Source organism: Daphnia pulicaria, chromosome 7 (assembly GCF_021234035.1).
Source record: "Daphnia pulicaria isolate SC F1-1A chromosome 7, SC_F0-13Bv2, whole genome shotgun sequence".
NCBI lineage: Eukaryota > Metazoa > Arthropoda > Branchiopoda > Diplostraca > Daphniidae > Daphnia > Daphnia pulicaria.
In genome coordinates this window covers 12,234,997-12,258,028 of record NC_060919.1, presented here as the reverse complement: position 1 = coordinate 12,258,028, position 23,032 = coordinate 12,234,997, and the positions used below count along the sequence as shown (strand labels likewise).

General features: G+C 36.1%; 2 long non-coding RNA genes across 2 annotated transcripts; one reads left to right on the top strand and one right to left on the bottom strand.

The window, feature by feature from the left end:
* The first annotated feature begins 18,249 nt into the window (after positions 1-18,249).
* LOC124348549 lies at positions 18,250-21,431 on the top strand. Its single transcript, XR_006920029.1, has 3 exons — positions 18,250-18,522; positions 21,127-21,240; positions 21,387-21,431. It is a non-coding gene; the product is annotated as an uncharacterized LOC124348549 (long non-coding RNA).
* Positions 21,432-22,449: 1,018 nt separating this feature from the next.
* On the bottom strand, positions 22,450-22,783 carry LOC124348603. The gene is made up of 2 exons (XR_006920060.1): positions 22,732-22,783; positions 22,450-22,640 (listed from the first exon to the last, which is right to left on the bottom strand). It is a non-coding gene; the product is annotated as an uncharacterized LOC124348603 (long non-coding RNA).
* Between the last annotated feature and the right edge of the window lie 249 nt (positions 22,784-23,032).

Here is a 23,032-nt window from a genome sequence, read left to right as displayed (position 1 = left end):
ACTTTTTTTTATTTTTAAAAAATATTTTGGCATTTTGTGCTTAATTTTAAACCATGAACTTTGTAAATTAATCAAATCTACACATTATGTAAAATTTTGGAAGTTAAACAAAATAATTAACATTTGATTAAGCTATTTAAAAAAAATCGGATTTTTTTGAAAGATACTCTACAAAGTCACAACTGATGTAGTTTCCTGCTTTGGTTTCCGTACCAACTTTTGTGGTGGCAAGTCAACTGGATTTCCCATGGTGTCTGTTCCATGGACTTCCTCAAGAAGTTGGAACCTAAGCATCGTCTTGCCCTGGTTAGTCACCCTTTCATGAACACTCATTGAATGTGAACTAATATCTAGTTAGTCTCAGTAGAAGGGGATGTTCGAGAAGAACAGATATCTCACAAACATTGAAAGGAAGGGAAGAGAATGAAGAAAGTCCAAGGCACCAAGAAAGCGAAGGTTGGAGCTCCTGCCAAGAGTTAATTTTCAATTAGTGGTAATTTGCATGCTGTTGCTGATCTGATTAAATGGATAAAAAAGTCTAAAGTTTGACATTCTTGCTAGTGATTTCCGTTATGCACCTCATCTTCCCTATTCCCATTGTGTATAATTATTCCTTACAATTTTTAATAAATCATTACTAATAATCATTATCACCACATCATATTCACCCTCATTAACTATCTGCAATAAGTTAATCATATTATGCATGGAAAAAAATTTGGGAATTTTGTATATTGAGTGGCCAAACCAGTTAACGTCAAACTTACATGACTTCACTTCTGAAAATGTAGAAACAGTTGGTAACTACAGATATGATCAACAAAGCAAGAGCCAATCGTCTTACCCACGGATGCGCATTACCCTCGTCATAATTGAGAAACAGCAAAACAGCAATGAGAATAATAGATAATGCAGACAAAAAGAGAATCCATCCATTAATGATATGACTAAGAAGAAGTAGTTCGTTTTTATAGTCTTTGATGACTAGAACCAGAGCCCTCAAGATGTCCATTATTTGGGAAACATTAACACAATTTATGGACGTGTTGATGGAAGGGATCTTGTTGTTGAGGTCTAGCTCCCTTTTTTCAGCTTCGTCCAGCTGCTTTCTCAGACGTAGGATTTCATTACCTTGGTCATCCATGGGATCAGGTGAGATGAAGCTAGTGGAAGTAGTTGGTGGAATGTTGATCGATGTGCTTGTCCTACGAAAGAAGACAAAAATAATTAAGATTTTGTAAATTATTTCATGTGAAGTTTCAATACTTCATCGTGGTTCTTTCTACTTACCCTTCAGTTTTGGAATTCTTCTCGTAAAAAGTTTTCAGAAGATCCTTGGTCAATTCCAATTGGGCAACAACCCCATCATATTTGCTGATGCAATCTTGCTCCTCTGTTGTCAGAGCTCTTTTCCCTTTCTCCATTACATTTTGAACAAGTTCGATATCAGCCTACAAACAAAGCATTCATTATGTAGACATGCAAAACAAAATTACTGGTGATATTACCTTTTCCTTAGCCAGCTCTTGCCTAGCCTTAGCTAGTCTTTTCAGTGATTTCTGTTACGCACCTCATCTTCCCAATGCCCATTGTGTATAATTTTTCTTTATAATTACTAATACATCATTTAATCATTTTCACATGCATTATGACTGTCTGCGATAGTTGATCATATTAATACCTGGAAAAAAATTTAGGGAATTTTGTTTATAGAAAGGGAAAACCAGTTAACGTTAAACTGTTACATGACTTCGGTTCTGTAAAAGTAGAAACAGTTGGTTATGACAGCTACAATTAACATAGCAATAGACAATCGTTTTACCCACGGACGCGCTTCATCCTCGTCATAATCGAGAAACAACAAGATTACAATGAGAATAATGGAGACTGCGGAAAAAGCGAATATAGATCCATAAATGACATGACCAAGAAGAATTAAGTCTTTTTTATAGTCTTTGATGACTGGAACCAGAGCCCTCATTATGTCCATTATTTGTGAAACATTAACACAATTGATTGATGTATTGATGGAAGGGGACTTGATTTTTAGGTCTAGCTCCCTTTTTGAAGCTTCATCCAGCAGCTTTCTCAGACGTAGGATTTCATTGCGTTGGTCAGCCATGACATCAGGTGAGAGGAAGCTAGTGGAAGTTGTTTGAATATTGTCCGATGTTCTTGACCTACAAAAGAAGACAAAAATAATAAAGATTTAAAAAAGTTTTTTTATATAAAAATTCAATACTTCATCATGGTTGTTTCTACATCCCCTTCAGTTTTGGAAAAGGTTTGGAGTTTCTCTTTATCAAAAGTTTCAAAAAAATCTTTGGTCAATTCAAATTGGGCAACAACCTCCTCAGATTGACTTATTCCACGTTGCTCCTTAAGTGTCAGAACCCTTTCCCCTTTTTCCAATACTTTTTGAAGAAGTTCGATATCAGCCTGCAATGAAGAACAACGCATTCAGTATTTGGTCATGCAAAACAAGATTACCTTCCACTTTGCCAGCTCATTTCATTTCTGCTCTATAATGGAGTAGTAATTGCAACCCGTTTCCAGAAAGTCCTATGCATTCATTTTATTCATTTCTATCGATGTCGCCATTTCCATTCAGTTTGTGATAGAATCTAGTTGAATTTGGCATGGTCATAAAATAGAGCCCAAAACTCGACACGGTTATTAAGGGTGAGTTTTGGGAGTTCTACAGTACACACGGTGCGGGGCGACAAAGTATGCGTATCACCAGTCGTAAGGTGACCCAGGCTGCGAACAGAGCTGCGCATTACACTGCACTTTTTAAATCAAGAGACTTTGGTTGAGTTTTAAATGTACTTGTTTTGAAAAATTAGAAGATTCTTGACTGCAAAATTTCGTCTGCAGGAAAGTGCAGCTACAATGAGGTTTTTGTAATATACCATAGACATAACAATGTTAAAAAATTGAACTTTCTCGCGTAAAAACATCATGAGTTGATGAACGAACGATTCTAACGGTCTTCGTCGTCGGGGGACGAGATAGATAAGCTAAATAGGGAAGAGGAGGGTCATATAGTCCGTTGTACTATGTGAAACAGCAAGTTAAAAAATATTTATTTTAGTTAGAAAATTCTAAAATTAATAATGATGTTGTTTATAGGTATGTACTTTATTCCCTAAAAAATCACTACTTTTGTACAGCAAGTTTTTTAGTTTTTTAATGAATAAAAAACCCCTTAAAATTCTTTAAAAAATACAGAATTTCTTGAGATTTACTCGAAATTTCAAAATTTTAATAGAAAAGTGATGAGATAGCAAAAGTGAAGATATACCTTTTATCGTAAATAAAAAAAAAAAATAAAAAATTTTACTTTAAAAATGTTTTTTATTATTCAAGTTTTCCCAAAAGCGTTTTCGGGGATATTTGGGACGAAAATGTGGGGTAAATTGAAACCAAGAGGGAGTCTGTAATGGGCGAAGCTTAGCTCAGTGGCAACGCTGAGAAAATAATAATTTTTTACAATTTATTTTCTTAATTTAGCAATTACCTAAAAAAATAGCGAAAATCAAATATTAGATGGCAAATAAAATTTCCCCACTTTGCTTTCTTCAACTTTAAAAATCGGTAGTGGGTAAACTAGCAACTCTTAAATAAAATAAAAAATACTGGAGATAGAAAAACGTGAGAAAAATACAATAAAATATTTATTTAACAAATCGGATGATTAGGAAAGGCCCTACAAGAGAAAAACAAAAACTGGTCCAAATACCCCACTCTCCCCTACTAATTAATCAATGACCTCAAACGCTTGTCCATCTGGAGAGATATGGAAAGTATAACATTGTTGGATTTAATTCGCAACCAAAAAATATAAACGTTAAAATACCATAAAATTACCATAACTTTGGTTTAAGATTTAAATCAAGTTACAAATTTGGTTGATATAGATTCCTCAAAGTGGAGGACACTATAATTCTTCCACCACCTCTTGCATGGGTTCAGTGAAATTGAACAATTCCTATTCGATGAACGGCGAACAGAGATTGGCCGATGACGAATGTTTCACCTGGCCTGGTGGACTTTACATCGGTGATCGACCAACCAAAGTACCCACTCTAACAGAAATTTTCGTCTTGCCCATTTTTGAATGTGCTTATACTTTGGAAGTGAACTTGAAAACAAAGTTTCCTCCACTTTTCTTGGGTATAGAGTGGAGCCTGACGGGACACCAGAGTATAGTAAAAGAAATGTGATAACGTTACGCCGTATAATGTGTGTTTTCACCAGTCCATTTTTAGCAATTGGTCAGGCACATTAACCAGACCGATCATTAGACGATTTGCAGGAACCATCGATTTCAAAGTTGGGACTTACCAGCAGATTTTTCCTTCCTTCTTTTTTTGGAAATAATATTAAATTCCTAGGCATTCTGTAAAAAAATTGCGTATTCGATGTGCTGATATTATTGTTTACCATAGCCATGTTTCTAAGAAAATACAAAACATTTTGGATTAAACCATTTTGACAGTGTTTTAAAATTTCACTGTTCGGTTTTAAGTAGGAAAGAAAAATTACTTTATTTATTGGTTCATCGATGAACGAGGCATACACATAACTCTTGTCAGGCAGACCGTAAGAACAACCAATAATGATTGTAGTCAGCCTCCGATTCTTTTTCTCATTGTAACATGAAAAAGAGGAACTGACTTGCGTTTTCCAATCCCTCCCCCAAATAGTACCAGCAATTGACTACAACTGCTTAAAAGACTGATGAAGTCCATTCAGCCAAACAAATCTTGTTTGTAAGATGCATTAGTTGAAGTATGGCAACAACAAATGTCTACATCAGTTGTTTCTTCGCACTTGACACTATACTATTTTATTGACACAAGACTTCTCTTATCTTAGTTTTAATCATTTAATTGTGTGAGGAGCAATCGTTTGACCTTTCTGGTATTTTTACCAAGAAGCTGAGGGACAAAGTGGTAGGAAGGGAAAGACGAAGAATCCGTGACCTAGAAAGATGATGTAAAGGCTGCAAGGTCGAGTGCACCAGTCTTCATCTTAACATTTCACAATATTTATAAAATATTGATTTGTTCGGACATGGTTGTAAATTCATTCCTATGTGGTTTGCTCAGTAATTCTTCGTTAACGAGCTCGGAGTTTACTGACATAATATAATCGGCTATCGTTGCAAAATAACCACTTGAGACTATATTTCTGTCTATGTTAGACCAGAGAATTCATTTCATTGTTGTTAAAATTTGATCCATATTTTTAGTATATCATATATGTATTAGTTTAATCCATTCGCTGCAATCAAAAGAAAAATACCAACTTATTTAAAGTGTAAGGGTTGGCCACGATTGCTGATAATCTGAAAGGACTATGTGACGAGATGGTATGACATGACACTACCCAACGACTCCATCCTTTATTGCGCCATTTTTGGCCAATATAAATTTTTATTGCTGAATGTTTTAACCAAAATGATTTAATCCATCCCTGTAAAGAACAATGCAAAAACTTAGATTATTTAGTTATGATTTGATCAGTTGTGGTAACACCATGGTACCAAGCCACGCGAAACGAAATGTAAACCTGGAATGAATCCATCGAATAGATTTATAGCAAGACGAAATAGGTTCCTACACCTTTTCTAAGAGTATTAAAACGCATAGTGGGAGTAGTGATATTGCTAAACCAGACCTTTGATTTTCGATAAATATTGATCTAGATAACCTAATAACCTCAATATTGACGAGCATAACTTCGTTGATTGTTTCACAATTAAATAATTTGGAAAGTTGTACATGCCAATTCTCTTCTATACAATTAATTCACCTTAGAAACAACATGAAAATAGTTTTTAGTTGTTGACGGTTGGTATCTGAGGCTATCTTCTTCCATTTGGCCTTGTGAAGAGATCCATTATGTGAATTAATTTCTTGACTTCTTTATTTTCGATGAATTGTTTAGATGTGTAGCAGCCACTTGTATTAAGTTAGCTTCTTGAACATGAAAACTATTGTTAGACTACAATACTAAAAATAATAATACATGAAGATGACTTAGTTCTGTAACAAAAATAAATCTTAACAGACTGTGTGAAGTTCGCAGCCAAATCTTTATGTATAGGTGGAAGGTTTTCATTAATGTGTTGAAATTTTTCATCGTCAGTGCTTTCAATTACACCTCCGCCTTCATGTGAAGCTGGTGAGTAAACAACCTGTGGTTTTCTTACCCTTTTACTCTATCAATTCTGACAGCTATAAACTTCAGAAACAGAATTTATATCTGTACATTCTACTGCTCTGTAATTTTCAAGCTGAGTGAAAGTTTCTGAAAAAAACAATTTCAGTTCGAATTGTGATCACATTTACGCTCTTTCGAAGCTTGTTTTACACTCTTTGGAAGGTAGTGGCAATAATTTAAAAGTACCATATTCCAATATAAAGGCCATTCACTTCTCGGTTCAACGTGTTGATGTTTTTGGGTGTCCGCCATTTTTCTGTTTGTTTATGCTCTTGTTTTTAATGTTGGTATTAGCTGAAGGTTAATTTATTTAGATAAAAAGTTGAGTTATGACCAAACATGTTTTTTTTTATAAGGACACGACGTCCTTACATTCCCTCGTAAAAAACTTAAAACTGGGTAAACATTTAGCTGACACAATTCTCCAATATAAGGAAACCCCATTTGCCATGCAAAACAGTCAGGTTTACAATGATCAGGTTTAGCACTGATAAACTGTAATCCAGCTTTTACAAAAATAGATGGATACGTGAAATTCTTGTTGTTATGACAAAGACGACTACGATGTAATTTTAAGTTTATTACTGTTTTTAATTCGTCAAGAAAATATACCGTTCTTTTTGGCTACAGGTTGAAAATGAAGATCGTCCGTCTGTTTACGCTTATTGAGTGTTGCTTTCTATCTATCAAATAACTTGATGAAAAAAACACTTTATTGGTCAACATATACAATTTCTGAACACATCAACACAAGTTGCCTACAAGAAACTCACCAGTATGTATAATTTCATGTTCAAGACTCCAAGTAGGCTACATTCATGACAGTACTTACAAATGCGTTTTAAGATCGAAGTGAAAATAAAGTATGGCTTACAATCAACCAAGTGTACAATTGTTGTTCTTGTTGTTGGAAAGTGTAAATATCCACAATTATGTCAAAGTTGTGGTCACAAACATGTAAAACAAATCAAGTGACTGTATCATCATTGAATGCAGATTGAGAAACAGCTTAATTTTTTTATGGAAAACCTTGGTCTCAAATCAGATACTTCAAACGAACAAAGAAATGACGATGTCGGTGATGCTTATGGAACTCTTGAGTATCAGGGCAAAATTGATTGTTTTACCTTAATATTCCAGATCAATCCTGATGATGCAAAAAATCTCAAGACGAACAAGTATTCTTTTTAGCCCTGATGGAAATCGTCAAAGAACAAGTTACAAATTTCAGCCTAAGTTATTTGTACTATTAGCTATATGGGTCGGCAACAAGATATAGTCAATAGAAAAACTTTTATAGAGATGGTTTCCCTTTCGGAAGAAAACTGTACAAGATTCGGGTTCTAGTTGTGGCAGTCGACACCATCACTCGCTTCAACTGTTGAAATCAATGGAAAAGAACATTGGTACTCATCAGGGGAAAGGGAAAAACGTTATCGATAGCTATACTAACAGCAGATAATCTATTATTTAATTTATAATTCAATCACTATAGTAACGGTAATTTAGTCAAATGAATTCGATGTTAACCATCCACTCCTTGTCAAGTAGCTCGTGTTGAAATTCATTTTTTACAGCATCTTTATCCGTTGATCCAGTGAATGTATCACATTCTTTTTCCAATCTGCTAAATGAAAATGTGAGAAAAATTTCCTCTCAATATAATGGAAATACACAAATTACTGGTTTAATTCTAGCTCAGTGACTTCCATTTTGGATTTGAAAGTTTAGATTTTGGCATCTTCCTCGAATCTGAACTCATCCAATTCGGCAGCAAACTTTTCGTCCTTCATTTTGGCTATTGACTATTGTTTCGATGAAGGTAGTGTACAGTGGCAAATTCAACTTGTTAATAAGGATGGTTTTTGCTCTGAGTCTGATTATGAATGAGAGTATTCACGTTGGCATTGAAAGATTTCAAATGTTGATACAGAATTCCTTCAATCTCATATCTAATGTCATCTCTTTTACCAACATAGGTAATGGAAGCAACTCTTTTAGCATAGGTAGAACAAAATGCAAGCCAATCACTATAAACAGGGTCTGTGGATACTTCAGGGAGAAATTTAGTTTTAGGAACTTGAGTTATCCTGCTTGAAAAAAAAGCTTCCCATTGCTGTTAGGGCCGAATCTATTATTTCATCAGCTGCCAACACGGGATTATTTTTCTCCTTTTAGAATTTGGTCGGCTGTCGTCAATGGAGTTTCGTTTTACGTCTTTCGTTGAACCTGTTGAGAACAGCACGGAAACGATGCATTAGTTCGCCAAAAATTGTTTAAAACAACTAGCCCATACCTTGTCCGTCCTTTGAGATAGAGTCTTTATTATTTTGAACAGATTTTGGTTGCATTACATTCTCCGGGAATCCAGTTTTTTTTAGCTGAGGTTTTGGTAAACCAAATGATGAACATGGTCTCTCTTCATCCCCTAATGGGTCATTTTCAAGAGCTTCAGAATCACTGATTAATGCCAATTTTTCGTTCAAGTCTTCGTCGTCGAAATCGGGACAAATCTCAACTTTTTTTGGAAATGTTATTTATATAGCCTTCTTCAATTCGCTAGTTCTCGTCGTCAATTGTTATGGAATCAGATTCACCATCGTCATTGTTCTTTGAAACAGGAGACGAAGAAAGGGGTTTGTTATTTGCTATAACCGGAGTTTTTTCCAGCAATGTCAATGTTACTTGTGTATACCTGTGTTTAAAAGAGGAGAATGCAATAATACTTTTACGATACAAAATTTTCTCGCATCTCTAGAAACCGGGAAGAACAAAATTTTAATACCTAGCTGAATAAACTATGTATGACCTACTAAATAAACTTCTCCCAAGCCCAATAGAAAACATGGAGGAATGCCATCAAGAGACTCCATCAAACGGAGATATAACCAAAGAAAGAAAGCTTATTAAACCAGCAACAATTACGAAAGCGGTAGCTGGGTAGCCCCAGCCGAAATCCCAGGAAACGATGGGTTCAATCCAGTGAGAAAAAGTCCAGAGCAGCAAAGTTCCGCAGCCCCTAAATAACAAATGATAAATAAACACAATTAAACGCAAAAAAAGTCTCTCAAATTCAATTTATTGAATTTCAAAGCCCACCTACACTTCTACAAACCCCATATGGTAGTAATATCTTAAACCTGTTTGAGAGATGCATTTAACTTAAAATTAAACAATACTCTTTAGTTTCAAACAAAATTCGCAAAAACCATATGAGAAATTAGTGTCCATCGTGATAACCAAATCCCTCCAATTTAAAATGCTAAAACTGCCAGACCTGAACACAAATTTAAACCATTAACATGCCCATTGAAACTGTAAACAACAAAAAAGCACCGATTACTCCTCGACCTGAAGAAGAAGCGCCAATGAGTCCTTAACAGGAAGCGCCAATGACCCCTCAACCGGGAGCGCCAATGAGTCTTCAATTGGGAGAAGAAGCGCCGATGTCTCCTCAATCATCCGATGATAGGTCGGCGACTCTTCAACCGATTATACTTGATGCTGTCGATGAATCTGCCCTGCGCCCAGTAGGCCTGCGCCACCGAGTAATGTTTTTTGTAGAGAGGAATTACTCTAGAAGACACGATTCTCTCTCACCACCATGTTTTTAGGACATCTACAAACAAAATAATAATTTTTTTTTAACTTGAAAAGTGGAAATGGTAAAATGTAATTACCGTTTAAAAATAATATTTTCCTTTAACACAAAGTTGTTGTCAATACAAATGATACTTTGACCAATTTAAATATAATTTTTGTAAAGAATTTTATCAGTGAGAATTAAATAGATGGAATGTTTTCAAAAGATGAAAAATAATTAGAAAAAAAATTAAAAATTGGTGACTCGTTGAATAATCCAACTTGAACGGCAAACTTGTAGGTCGTACTTGTTATGATGAAGGAGGTTGTATAAGAAATGGATGACTCGTCGGATGATTTATCCGATACGACTTGAGATTGCAATTTAGAAGGTTCTACAATCTACAGGGCATCCCGTTTTAAAGAACGGTATGTTCTGTTAAATAATGGGAAATTATTTCAGAATATATTGACAATTACCCAGGCTCCAGGGTTTGGACACTCTACCAAACGCAAAATTTCATGGTACTCGTTCAGCAGCAAAATGTGGATGTGATGTGGCTGTAAAAGGATCCCTGACGTTGGGTTTTTTATTATGCAATTCACAATATGGAGAAGTATCAGCGGATATATTTCTTCAGTTAAATTATTTACCATGTCAAACCTTACCTATTTTATTAGGCTTTAAATATAATGTTAAAGGATCCTGGTATGGGATGAATATAGTGGCCCAACTAACTCTGTGTGGCAGAAAATATACAGTTCAAGCATTTTGGACCCTGATTTAAAACAAGAATGCAAAAGCCGCATAGACATAATTTGTACTTTTCGTACAAGATTGGTCAAGTTTGTGATGGCTGAAGCAAAAATAACTGATGAAGTAATGGAAGTGAGCATGGGGATTTAAATATTTGTAGAAGAAGTTTGATCACAGTCAAAATTGTAAGTAAAATCTAAAAATAATATTTAACAAAAATAAGCAAAAATATTTTGTTTGGGATGATCGAACTTCACTGGGAAAGAAAAAAAATTATAGAAGTTTACCCTCCCTCAAAACGGTCAACATGGATTGAAAAGTAAAAGAACTTACACAAACTGACCAAGAGAGGAGAGACCCTCGAAGTCACGCCACTTTGCTCATATAAATTTATATGATTTATTTAGACATGCATATTCACAAAATTCGTAAAACAAAATTCTTTAGGCCTTCCTTACGATTCGAAATATGTGTGTAACTGTAATCCATTGTCACTGAAGCATACCATTGCTCAAGGCTTCGAGAAAATCGAAAATTAAAACTTGTTAGCACAATTATTTTCAATTTCTTTTCCCTAAACACAAGCCAACATGGTTGCGCACATCTAGTTGAAACTTATCGTCTAGCTCCGTGCTGCGCCGTCACTTTTGGGTAGCATTGTGGCCCCAAAAAAGCACGAACTAAGCATCTAACCGTACTAATGATCTACAAGTCTCTTGTGCTAAGTCGCATCGACTCTGGCATCTTGGTGGCTAGAACATCAAGTTGAAACAAGCCAAAGAAACTTGAAGCCATTCAGAACGGAATAATGAGGATAATACCAGAAGCCATACAATCATCCTAACACCCATCTAGAAAATGCTAGTAGAATTGGACCTACAACCAATATTTACAAGAAAAACCTTGCTCTACTGAAAATACCTAAATAAGATCGACAATAAGCAGCGAAATTACCCAATGTTTCAAATGAGCTACAATCTAAGACGAAACTGTGTAAACTAAAAATACCTTTAAACGCCTCACCTTAAACTGGCAACAGCTCACACAATAATGGCACGTCAACTGTTTGGAAATTGCCTCAACACCCAGCGCAACGAACCTCTAACACTAGTTAGTACGTGCTGAACATGAGCATATAAAACGCTTGGGAGCAAAACCACACAAACTAACGCTTTTGATACAAATGAATTCTGCAGGAGCAAACAACGTAAGTATTCAATAAGAGTTATGATTTTTTAAAACACCCTAATAATTGCTTTCTTTAAACATAATATACCCTTGAAGTTTCAGGAGAATTCCACGATCAAAGAATCAGCACACTCAAACACCAAAACAGCCTACAGGCAAACACCAGCAGTAACCAGGCATCTTTCCACTTTGAATTTGTTCTGTGGTAGTTTGGTAGATTGTTGGTAGTTTGCCTCAAGGGTTGACATGATGTAGCGTTTGGAATTAAAGGGGAAAATTCAAGGAAATGAATTTTATTTTTTCATTCCGGACATTTTGATGCTCTGTCGATTCCTAAGTATCCGCCATAATATTTTCAAATATTTTATTTTAAATGTGTACTATAAATATTTATATACTAAAAAAGGCTTAAGGGCTGCATTTATCCTTAATGTATGCATTTTAAAGAAAGAAAACAAGCAAACTAAATTTTATTCAAATTCACAAGAAAACACCTGTGGATGATGTTAAAGGTGTTTTTTTGTAATATTTCGATTTTAATTATACATATATGTGTGATATCTTATTTTATAATTTATAATTTCAGGATTTTGTAAGAGCTGCCTAGATAAATCGAAACCAGAAGTAAATTTTTGAATTTTTCCAATGTTAAAGTGCTTTACAGAAAGAATGATCGACATCCCAACAAATGCTGAAGCATACGTTTTCCCTACAGCAAGGGTGTCGTCAGGCAGAGCCAACCCAACCTCTACTTTTCCGGCGATCATGAAAATGGTTGCTGATGCTGTTTCGCATTACTTCTCCATGACGGAGCCTTGCGAAAAACAGAAGAAAGAAAAAGATTCAATGGCAACATTACTCCACCGGATCGTATATGTCTACGAATCCGGAATTCCCATCTATTTTTGCTGCTCTCATCCAAGTGAATTTTTCGTTTCATCTTATGCCTTGGTAAGTCGTTAATTCAGAGTAGTTTGGAAACATATATCTGATTCTTGTAGTAACATGACTTTTTAAAAAACATTGCAGATGGACTAGATGTTGTATCTTGAATCGTACAAGATCAATTTGGAGGGCATTTTTCGTGTTTAATGGATTGGAAATGTCCAAATGTGGAGTGATTCCGTTAAGGACTATTGTGTCTGCCCAACTTCTGTAAAACTCCATTATTGAACAAATACCAATTTTAAACGGAGCATCACGTATTCATTGGATACATGATATGCACACATATTTTTAATTAATCCTTTAATCAATTATAGGTGTTAGTGGAGTTCCTGCTGAATTCAAACTAGCGTGCTATGAACGAAAGAATCATTAAAAAATTACTGGAAGAGCAACGTGCGAAAGTAGTCGGCAAGTTCCCTTTAATTTTTTGTTTTAATAATTTTTTTATTTATTAATTTTCTTTTTTATTACTGGATGTAGTCATTTAAGGCTGATACATGCTCAACGATGAAATTTTCTAAAAAAGTTGCTGGAATTAAAAAATTTCATAATCTAGAATAGTTAAACATTAGTAGATATCAAAGTGTCACCAAGATAGTAAGAGATTCGATTTGTTCAAAAAATATCGAAAAGTTAAGTTGGGTGCTGGCCAAAGAGAATATTTAATAATTATAAGATTTCTTTTGAAAATAAACAAACACAGAATTTTTCCCCCTATTCAACGTCGATCTCTTCATTTGGGTGGTTATCGTTTAGAGGTTGATTTAAAAATACGGTTTATTGTACCTCCATTTTTTTGTTATTTTACGGAAATTAATTAATCATGTTCTGGCAATCCTAACTAAATCAGTTCTTTGTTATCTTTTTCAAATCTTCCCAAAGTTGTTTGGGGACACTCTAAATTATAACAAACATACCAAAAGTATTTCAGATCTTGATAACAGTTCACGTTGTAATTAAGAGATTATATCACTTTCAAAAAGAGAATATTTTTTGCATAGGAAAATGGGCAAGAGTGACTGAGTTGAATGTTCGAAGTTCCATTCTATCATTGTTTATTTACCCAAATAATTGTAACCAAAAGGGAGAACCTGAAAAATAACATATGTATTATCAGTTATCTTTTCTACTTATTTATTGAACTACATTTACCTTTGCTCTATTCTGTTTGAATCTATAAAGTCATTTACGGCATTTCTTGTCTGAGCCTTTTTTAGTGAAAGGTTGTGGATCCCGTCAAACCGTTTTCTCGCTGGAGAAATGAATAACGACAATGTTTCACACTTTTAAACTTGGATACAAATTTCTTATAATGAAGTAATTATTTAATTATTTAATATTTCTTCATATTAAAATATTTACGGAGGTATCTTCTGACGACGCTGTTTGCCTGTAGCTTCATTAATTGAGATGCAGATAAAAAAATACAGCAATGCCATCTCCAAACATGAATATTAAAACATATCGCTTATATTCTCATTCGGAAACGTTTCCCTTTCAATTTTTTGACCTCTTTAACAAGCGATTTCCGACTCAGTGTCCGAAATGTTCCCTTTTCGGGGGAGACAGTTTTATTTCGGATTTTTTCCTTTTTTAGTTTGCAAAATAATCAGGAATGAAAATCGTAAAATATCACGAAAACCCAAGACTTCCTCTCTTTTCATATCGCTTTTCCAGAGATCTGAATATATACGGTGAAAAGCGATGTTGTTGTGGATTCAACAAAAGATCTAATTCCAAAAAGAAAATGTATTACATTATGTGATCACCAACGTTATATAGTAAATATTCCTGAAAATCTCTAAGATCACAATGATTGCTCAAGTAAGAAAACTAAATAAAAGCCTAAATACAAAATGTAATTATTAGAAATTTTCCATTGTCCATGAAAAAAATTATACCAATTACCTCATTTGTTTGCATTTAGTGACGATGACACATGAAATGACATTAATCGTTATTTTCATATATCTCGACATTCAAACTGGCTTTAAAGGCGAAGATTGGCATATTGCAACGCCATATCTGAATCTCGACATACATCAACGATGAAAGTTTTACAAAGGCACAACTACATACAATTCAAAGAACATTTTCGGGTGTCATGAAATGCTTTTGTGGTTTATCCAAAATATTTATTTATGATATTTTTAAGATCAACTATCTAATTTCTTGTGTTTCAAATTACAAGACTTTTTTCTCGAAATTGGTAAAACAAAAATAAAGGTAGCCAGAGGTTATTTTAGGCAAAAAAGAACAGTGGTTATTTGGAGACGTGGGACGAGGATAAAACAGATGCTTTTTGGTCAAAGTCCCGAACTGTACCCGAGTTCCCGTCATTGAAATAGTTTAATAGTATATTCATCCTGGAAAAAAAATCGTGTCTGATTGTTGGAAAAAGTCTTATGACACGCTCTCCTTTGTTGTGCTGAACAATAATACAGTTGTAAGGCGCTTTTCAGTGGCTTGGAAAGGCGCGCTTACTTCGAAGAATAACTCGGATTATTAGGCCGAACTAAGTTTATTAATTAACACTGCACAGAATACAAAAGGAGTATAATAGAGATCGACTTACAACTGGAGCCACAAGCAGTTGAGGAGTGAGAGGACTAGTCTAACTTTTGGAGGGTGCGACGGGAGTTTATATACTGATTCCCGCGCGGCCATATTTGAATAGTTGAACGTGTCGGCCATTGCAGTGATTCCAAAATGGCGGGACAAAATGATCATGGCTATTAATAGAAGAAGAGCATGAAGGGGGTGGGTTTACATACGATACATACAGTAGACGATATGTGCTCTTCTGGTCAGTCTCGGCTGCGCATTACACAGTAGACTGAAATGTTATGTCAAGCCGTTACATGAATTCTCAATTATAATTTTTTTAGTGACCACTTAGAGCATTATAATAAAAAAGAGAACCACTAACTTAAGTCGTTGACCATAGGTGCCCACACAAATAACATAGAAATTAATTTATTTAAAGTTAAAAAAACTTACTCAAGGTGTCTCACTGTCTGTTATTCAAGGTTTATGGCACCTGATCAAGTTATATATACCATCTGGTAACCGATCAATAAAGCATCTAAGAATGGTTCACTTGTTTATGCTTAACTGCCAGTCAAAAAAAGAAAATGTTATTTCGTTATTTCTTAAAGAAGCCGTGAAACAAGCAACTAAAGAATTCAAAATTGGAGATATTTGAAGTGAAGACTCCTCTAGCAATGGCGAATATTACTTTACCATGCTAAATATTCATGTCAACGTGAAGATATTGCAGTCGTTTCTTTATTTAGTCTTTTAGTGAAACCTCTTTAGAAACAAATGTTTTCAAAGAGGAGGCCTAGGTAGCAGGTATTTCAAAAATTATGCCAAGCACAGCCATCCGGCAAAAGGGATACAAGAGAAGAAAGCAAGGTGAAAGGATTTCCAACATTGTTGCAAGTTAGCAACAAATTTTACGTGGGTGTTCAAATTCGCAATTTTTCTACAATTGTAAATTACAAAAGTTTCTCGAGTTTCAATTCGATGAAATGTAAAAATATGAATGTATTTTCCTTGGAGTTCTTGATGCATGTTTGTTGATGGAAAGTTGTCAATGAGCTCAACTAAGACCCCTCCCTTAAATTTACTTGTTAAATCAATTAAATCAATCATTGGAGAGTACAAAAAAATGGCTGCAAATAAACTTCTGTATGAAGCAAATTATATTGAAAATAATAATTGACTTTTCACAATTAGTTTAGATTCTGACTGAAGTACTTTGTTCATTTCTTCGTCTTCAATTCTTTCGCCACGACTACGATGCCCCGCAATTCTCATACCATCTCAATTATTTCCCACACTACAGGATCTCGTGGCTGAATGCGGGATATAAAATTGTTCCTCTTTGCTTCTATACAGTGAGGAACGACGAAAGATTGCTGGATTTGCATGACTATTTGATTTTTTAAATTTTGATTTTGCTATCACATTTTTCTAATAAACAGAAGGATGAACTTCTCGTGCACCTTGGTAGCGCCAGAACGGGGAGAAGAGGGAGAATGGGACAAATGGGAGGGAGGAGGGCGTACGAAAGTAGGGGACCCACGTTTCCTCTTCTCCCCCATTCGTCCCATTCTCCCTCTTCTCCCCATTCTCGCGCTACCAAAGTGCACTGCCATGCTGACGTTGCCAGATAAAACTGAAAAGAAAACAGATCCGAAAGAGCCCTATAAGGAGCCATGATGAGAATTCCGGACAGACTACACTGTCCACTCATCACTTGGTATTTATATATTTGATATATTGTAAAAATGACTAAGGGGGTTAATACCAAATTATAAATGTAAAGGCTCATAATTCAAATATCATGACTGCTTCATGATTTCCCTGTAGTTATAAATTAATTTCAAATTAAAAAATAATATATTTACGTAACGTTATGGTAGTAATTAAGACTATTTTACTTTATATTAATTTTTAAACCATTGTTATAATTATGTCTTATTTTAGAGAAAGATATTTATGTTGATTACGTGTGTAGCTGATGACCATATTGACCTTTTTTCGATATTTGTAGAATAGTAAGCATTTTAACAAGCGATCCACGATTCAAGTAGACCGAAATCATGGAGGGGCTTTCCTGATCTAAATCCGGAAAAGGTCTTAAAAATATAAAAAAAATATAAGCATGTTTGTCTTCGCATGCCGGTTTAACCTGCGTTTGCAGAATGACAAAATTCCCACCCGTTTAGGAGTTATTTAGCTCTAAAGTTTGGGTTTTTTGAATTTTGTCAGAAAGTGGGGGGGGGGGGGCTTTGACATCCATTTTTGGAAAAACGGGAGCTAGGGAAAAAACTAATTTTTCTAAAAGGTTTATTGCAATCTCAACCACCAAAATCCAAAAGGAATTTCCTTTCCGGATTTTATTGGTTGAGATATTACCAATTTAGTGAAAGGATTATTTAGCTGGTTTCCCTCCCTTGCTAGCAGCCATTTTTTCGTACGGTCCGCTGCGCTCCTGGTGGAAGCCAGCAGAAGGTCTTATATATCGGCCTTCATATTAGACCCATTGCATTTATACAGGCCTTCATATATAGTGAACCCAGATTTCTTATCGCCCACAGTAGCATATCGATTCTTTTCTGAGGCAAATCGATACTTGTGTTTGTGTTGGCGTTTCAGCAGATGACTGTCTACATTGACGTGAAACGTTTTAGCTGTTGTGAAGGTGCAAACTCAAAGTCAAAGGAATAGGTATTTATGTTCATATGTCTTTAGATTTTTTATGCTCAATGGTGTATGTTGGTTGTAGTGAAAAGAGGAATTTTGGCTATTATTTACTAACTTTTTAGGCGGAACAAAGTTTATAAAGTGAAAAAGTTGCAGACCAGTTTTGGATCACACAGTTGCATCACAAGATTTCCCTCGTGATTCGTGTTCCTTGAAGTGGAAGCTACGAGTTCAGTTCATCTCTCAGTCTGACTGGGCAAAATTCAAACCTCCCTAAAAGTGATCAGTGAAAACAGCACCACACACCATGGCAACCTGCAGTGTAACCAAACCACATCATAGTTTATTTGTTATAACTCTATACCAGTCTACTAATAATTATTTTGTTGCCACATTTCGTAGGTTTTCTGCTTTGTCATTGGACTCCACACGTTATTGGCACAAGCAGGGAGGCAAGCTATAACCAAATCACATTGCCTTACTTCATTGCCCCAAGGCCATCTACAACACAGCAAAACATCATCATTCTTCATCGGCTTCACTCTATAAGGCTGAAAGTGACTCTGGCTCTCCATGGAGATGTAGCACTCGTAATGAAGCAAGTAAGTAGCAACCTAAACCAAAGTTTATTTCTGTTAGTTAGACATTTGATTGCGATCTATTTTGTTGCATGGTCACACATCTCTTTTGATAGGAAAATTTCCTCGATAACAGAGAATCACATGGTAATTGTGGGTGATCTTTTCTTGGGAAGTTTTCTGTAATCAACTTAACAGCTTCTATTGGTTTAAGTTGGCAATTGTTTTTCGCTAGGTTCCTTATGTACTCGCTGTACACATCCGTGGTTTTTTCCACTCTTGAAGTGGCTTGTGGTGATTTATTTTTCGTTTCAAACCTGTTGATTTCGACACGTATGTCGTTTTCAGACGGGAGACAAAATTCTTGTGGATATTTCATCTGTAATGCTTCTCGCATTTGAGCTGGGCTTCGTTTATTCTTTTTGTCTTCTTCCCCAAGCTTGTATAATTCATAGATATCTGCGCGGTAACTCTGCACATGCTTTGGTCCATACATTAGTCCATTATTGGGCCGTTTAGCCCAACCTTTTTGAAATTGCAAGGGCACAGTAAAAGTCTCAGCTAAAGATAAAGACGGTTCTTCCAGGGAGTCATCTGTCCGATCACATTGCATGATACCGTTTAATTGCATATTCCATGCAGTTCGTAATGCGTAGCTTAACAGATTTTTCTTCCTTTCCAGACGGACTTCAGAGTCCTTTGATTTGTGACCTTTGCTTTTCGATCGTTGTCGCCTGAAACGTAATTGAGAATCCGAATAGATGTAAACACCCGTTATCTTTCCGACAGTCGTTTCAGGTGCGATATCTTGTTGATCTGGGGCTTCGCTGTCACCAGACATACCTTCTTCCGAGTAGTCGCTGTTACTTGATTACTTACGCTCAATGGAAGATATGTTTTCAGTCGTGCAATCAGCATTATTTCCACTTGATTGCATTATTTCAAGTTCCTCGATGCATTCATAGTCTAGATCATCCTCCGATTCCGTGATGGAACCGTCGCTCAGGTCGTTTAAACTATCGTTGTCTATAGCGACAGTTTCTTCGGCAGGGTTTACAATGTAACTTGTTGGATTGCCTATCCCTAACCAAAAAAAAAGAATATTGTGTAAATCTTTGCAAGCACCAGGGATATTAGGAAATCAGCATACTACCTGAGTATTCGAATCCTTGTATGGAAAAGCAAGGCATATTCTGATAACTTTCCTCATTATTCGACGAAGTAGGCATTTCATTACGGTGTGGCCAGTCAATTTGTGTAAAAAACACGTCGTTCTTTCGTTTCATGGCTTTTTTCAGCTTAGTTTCCACCGTTGCGTAGGCTATTACAACCTTTGCCACTGTCTCTCGTTCGAGCTTGACTAGTTCAGTTATACAATCAGGCAACCCGCCGTAGTGCTTGAGAGCCGTAACCAGCTGGATTGGCGTAACCACGTCATTTCCTACGAAACCATTCACTCAGTAAAAAGGCGTAAAAAGTAAAAGTAAATTACCTTCTTTGCAGTATTCATACACTTTTTGGGTGCATCTTGCGAAATGAGCATCCAATACAGATTTGCCGTCTTGGGTTTCAGTATGGATATACCGCCGAATGCATAGAGAATAGGTAAATGCAAGGTAGGGAATAAGAACCAATAGCATGGTGTTTTGATAGCAGCTCGCGTTATCTGATTGCAGATATATGGTTGTTAGGCGAGGAAACAGTTTTTTAAGGCCAATAATCACTGCCTCTAGAATGGAAATAACTGACGTTATGTCCTGTTTACTTTCATTCTCCACTACGTGATCCATGTAGTACCTGTTTTGCACAGCTGTACGGACCCCGTCAACAGCGACAACAGTGTAAAAAGTTATCATGGCTCCGTGCCAACTGATTCCCCCCTTTCCGTAATGGTCGACTGTTTTTTCCCGAAAGTAAACTGGTTCAAATTTCATTTTGTAATCCAGCAGAATGACGCACTCATTGACAGTCTCATTATGCAAGCAATTCATCATCATTTCGTCCTGCATCTTCTTTATGCACTCTGAGGCGATGGCCCATAAACAGCTGCGTTTTCTGTAAGCACCCATCCAAGGCGGTTAATGCTGATTCCCTAGGAAGGCTTGAGTGTAGGATTTCTTCCTTCAAAAAATGAAAGACGTGGAATAATTTACGGCAATTACTGCAGGTTGGCGTTGAGGTCGAGGCTGTTGGGGTCTCTTCACAACCGAGGCCGACGGATATGTTATGGGCAATGCAGACATTACTGGTATCAGCCTGAAACCCATATTTCAAATATGAGTTAGCGGCTTCTATTTCATTCAACAGTCGTTGCCGGTTGGGCCCAGCAGTGGTGAAAGTTTCAAGTAGTTTGTGAACAATTTCAAAGTTATCATTTAAAAGAAACCCAGTCACATAATCAACGGCTTTTCTTAGTGTTGCTTGTGTGTGCGTCAAATTTGAAGCTAAAGTGAAGAAGCTGCTTCGTTGTATTTTTCTTTTTTTCTGGACAGTAGTACTTTTTTGATAGTTTGCGTACATATTGGTACGGGAAATTTTGCGCATCAGTAACGGAAATGCACGCGGAATACCGTCAACCACAATTGTTTTTGTTCCCCATGATGTGTGGCAAACGTTGTCTGATCCAAGGATGAATGCAATCGCCTGATTAACAACAGCAGGATCAAAGCGTTGATAGCTACGACGAGGCGGGGAAAGACGCTGCCCATTAGTCAATTTGTTAAAGTCACTCAACCCTTTGACGTAGGTGTTATTACTCAGACTGAATTCTTTGTAAACGTTTTCTAATTGGGCAACTTTACTTCTCCCTGTTGAACCACACAAATATGCCCTTGCCACTCGCGGTTCTTGCCGAGACTTTCTTGAACGAACAATCGTTCGAATTAAAGGCAACGTCAGAGCATGCTGTGCTACATCACGAAAATTTGTTAAGGCATAAGCGATTGATAGAGATCCTGCTGGGCCACATAACAAAGCGGCAATTTGGGAAAAAATGTGTTTGTATACGTTCACAACACTTAATTTAATTTGCTTACTTTCTTTTGAATCTTCTTCCCAATTTTGTAGGCTGGTCCTTGACACTGATGAAGCTAGCAACTTCCTCAACGTGGAATGAACATCGATGTTGAATGCTGTGAAGAGATCGGATACGGAAGTTATGCCTCTCATTGGTAAGATTATTTCTCTTTCTTCCTCGGTGTTGTTATTTATATCCTCAGACGGAATCTTTGTTTTTCTTTTGCGTAATACTCTTGAAGATGGTGAGATATTTCTTTTTTTTGTTACAGATTCATCACGACAGTTGTCCCTCACGCTTCTACCTCTTTTACGGCTAATTTTATCCTCAACGGATCGTCCGTCGTGGTCACATTCACATCTGGGGCACCGAGAACAAGTCACACACAACTTTATTTTACAGCAGCAAACTGAAGTCATGACGGAAGCAAGAAGGATTTGACACTGAGCTTTCCTGACGTAGGAAAAGGCTTTCAAGGGAAGACATGAACTACATAAAGTTTTATTAGCGCGACATTAAAGTTAACCTAACTTATCCCATACATTTTTTTCCCATTCAAGGTTAACTTTTCTACCATGAATATGCGTCATCGGGCCGGACTCTAACCAAAATTCTACCCTTTCTGGACAGTTCAACGGAGGTGTCCTTGCATGGTAAACCTACACGGTAACATTGTTTTAGTTGGTGATTTATCGCTTTAACATTATATGTCAAGTGCAATGATATATTTCTGTTACGGAATGTAGTAGCTGAGCGGACACATCAACCCACTTGCCCTATATTTTCTTATTTGTCAAGTTTGCTTTCAGATTTCGTGCTGCCTCGTAATAACAAATTTCTATCTGTTTTTACTTCACTTTTATTATGTACCCTTAAAGTCAGTACCTGTACAATCGCAACCCCTACAACTCTTAAGGTTCAAATAAACAAAGACGTGTGTAAATCTTTTTGATGCTGTCTCTCACATTACATTTATATCACAATGGAAATTGAAATTACAACACAATGAAAATCCACATAGAACTGCATTGAGTATTACAATATAACATTCCATTATGTTTTCAGTGATGCCCCCGATTGGTATTGTGCTGCACTATCCAACGGCCACTGCTGCTTTCGGTATAATCTAAAGAAAAACGACCGTAAACATTTAGGGTTAAATCACTGCGCTATGAAAGGTGAAAGAATAAACTTGGGAAATACAAACATCAAGTTACCTGTTAGATTCATTTGTGAGTTTTCTATCATTTGGAGTTTACAATCCTCCTCCTTCAGCAAACGACAACTTGCCTTGAAGCGTTCGATGACTTCATTTATTTCTTTTGGGCTTCTTGAATCCCTTGCGTCTATGACATAATCTTCGAGTGAATCACTATACAAAATACTGTTTGGGATTTCTTCTATAGGTATCCAATGCATTTTCACTTTTACTATTATCCTCGTGTGAAAATCAGACAGTAATGATATAGAATGCAGACGACACCTTTGCTGGACTCAATGGACTGTTTGAATCGCAAA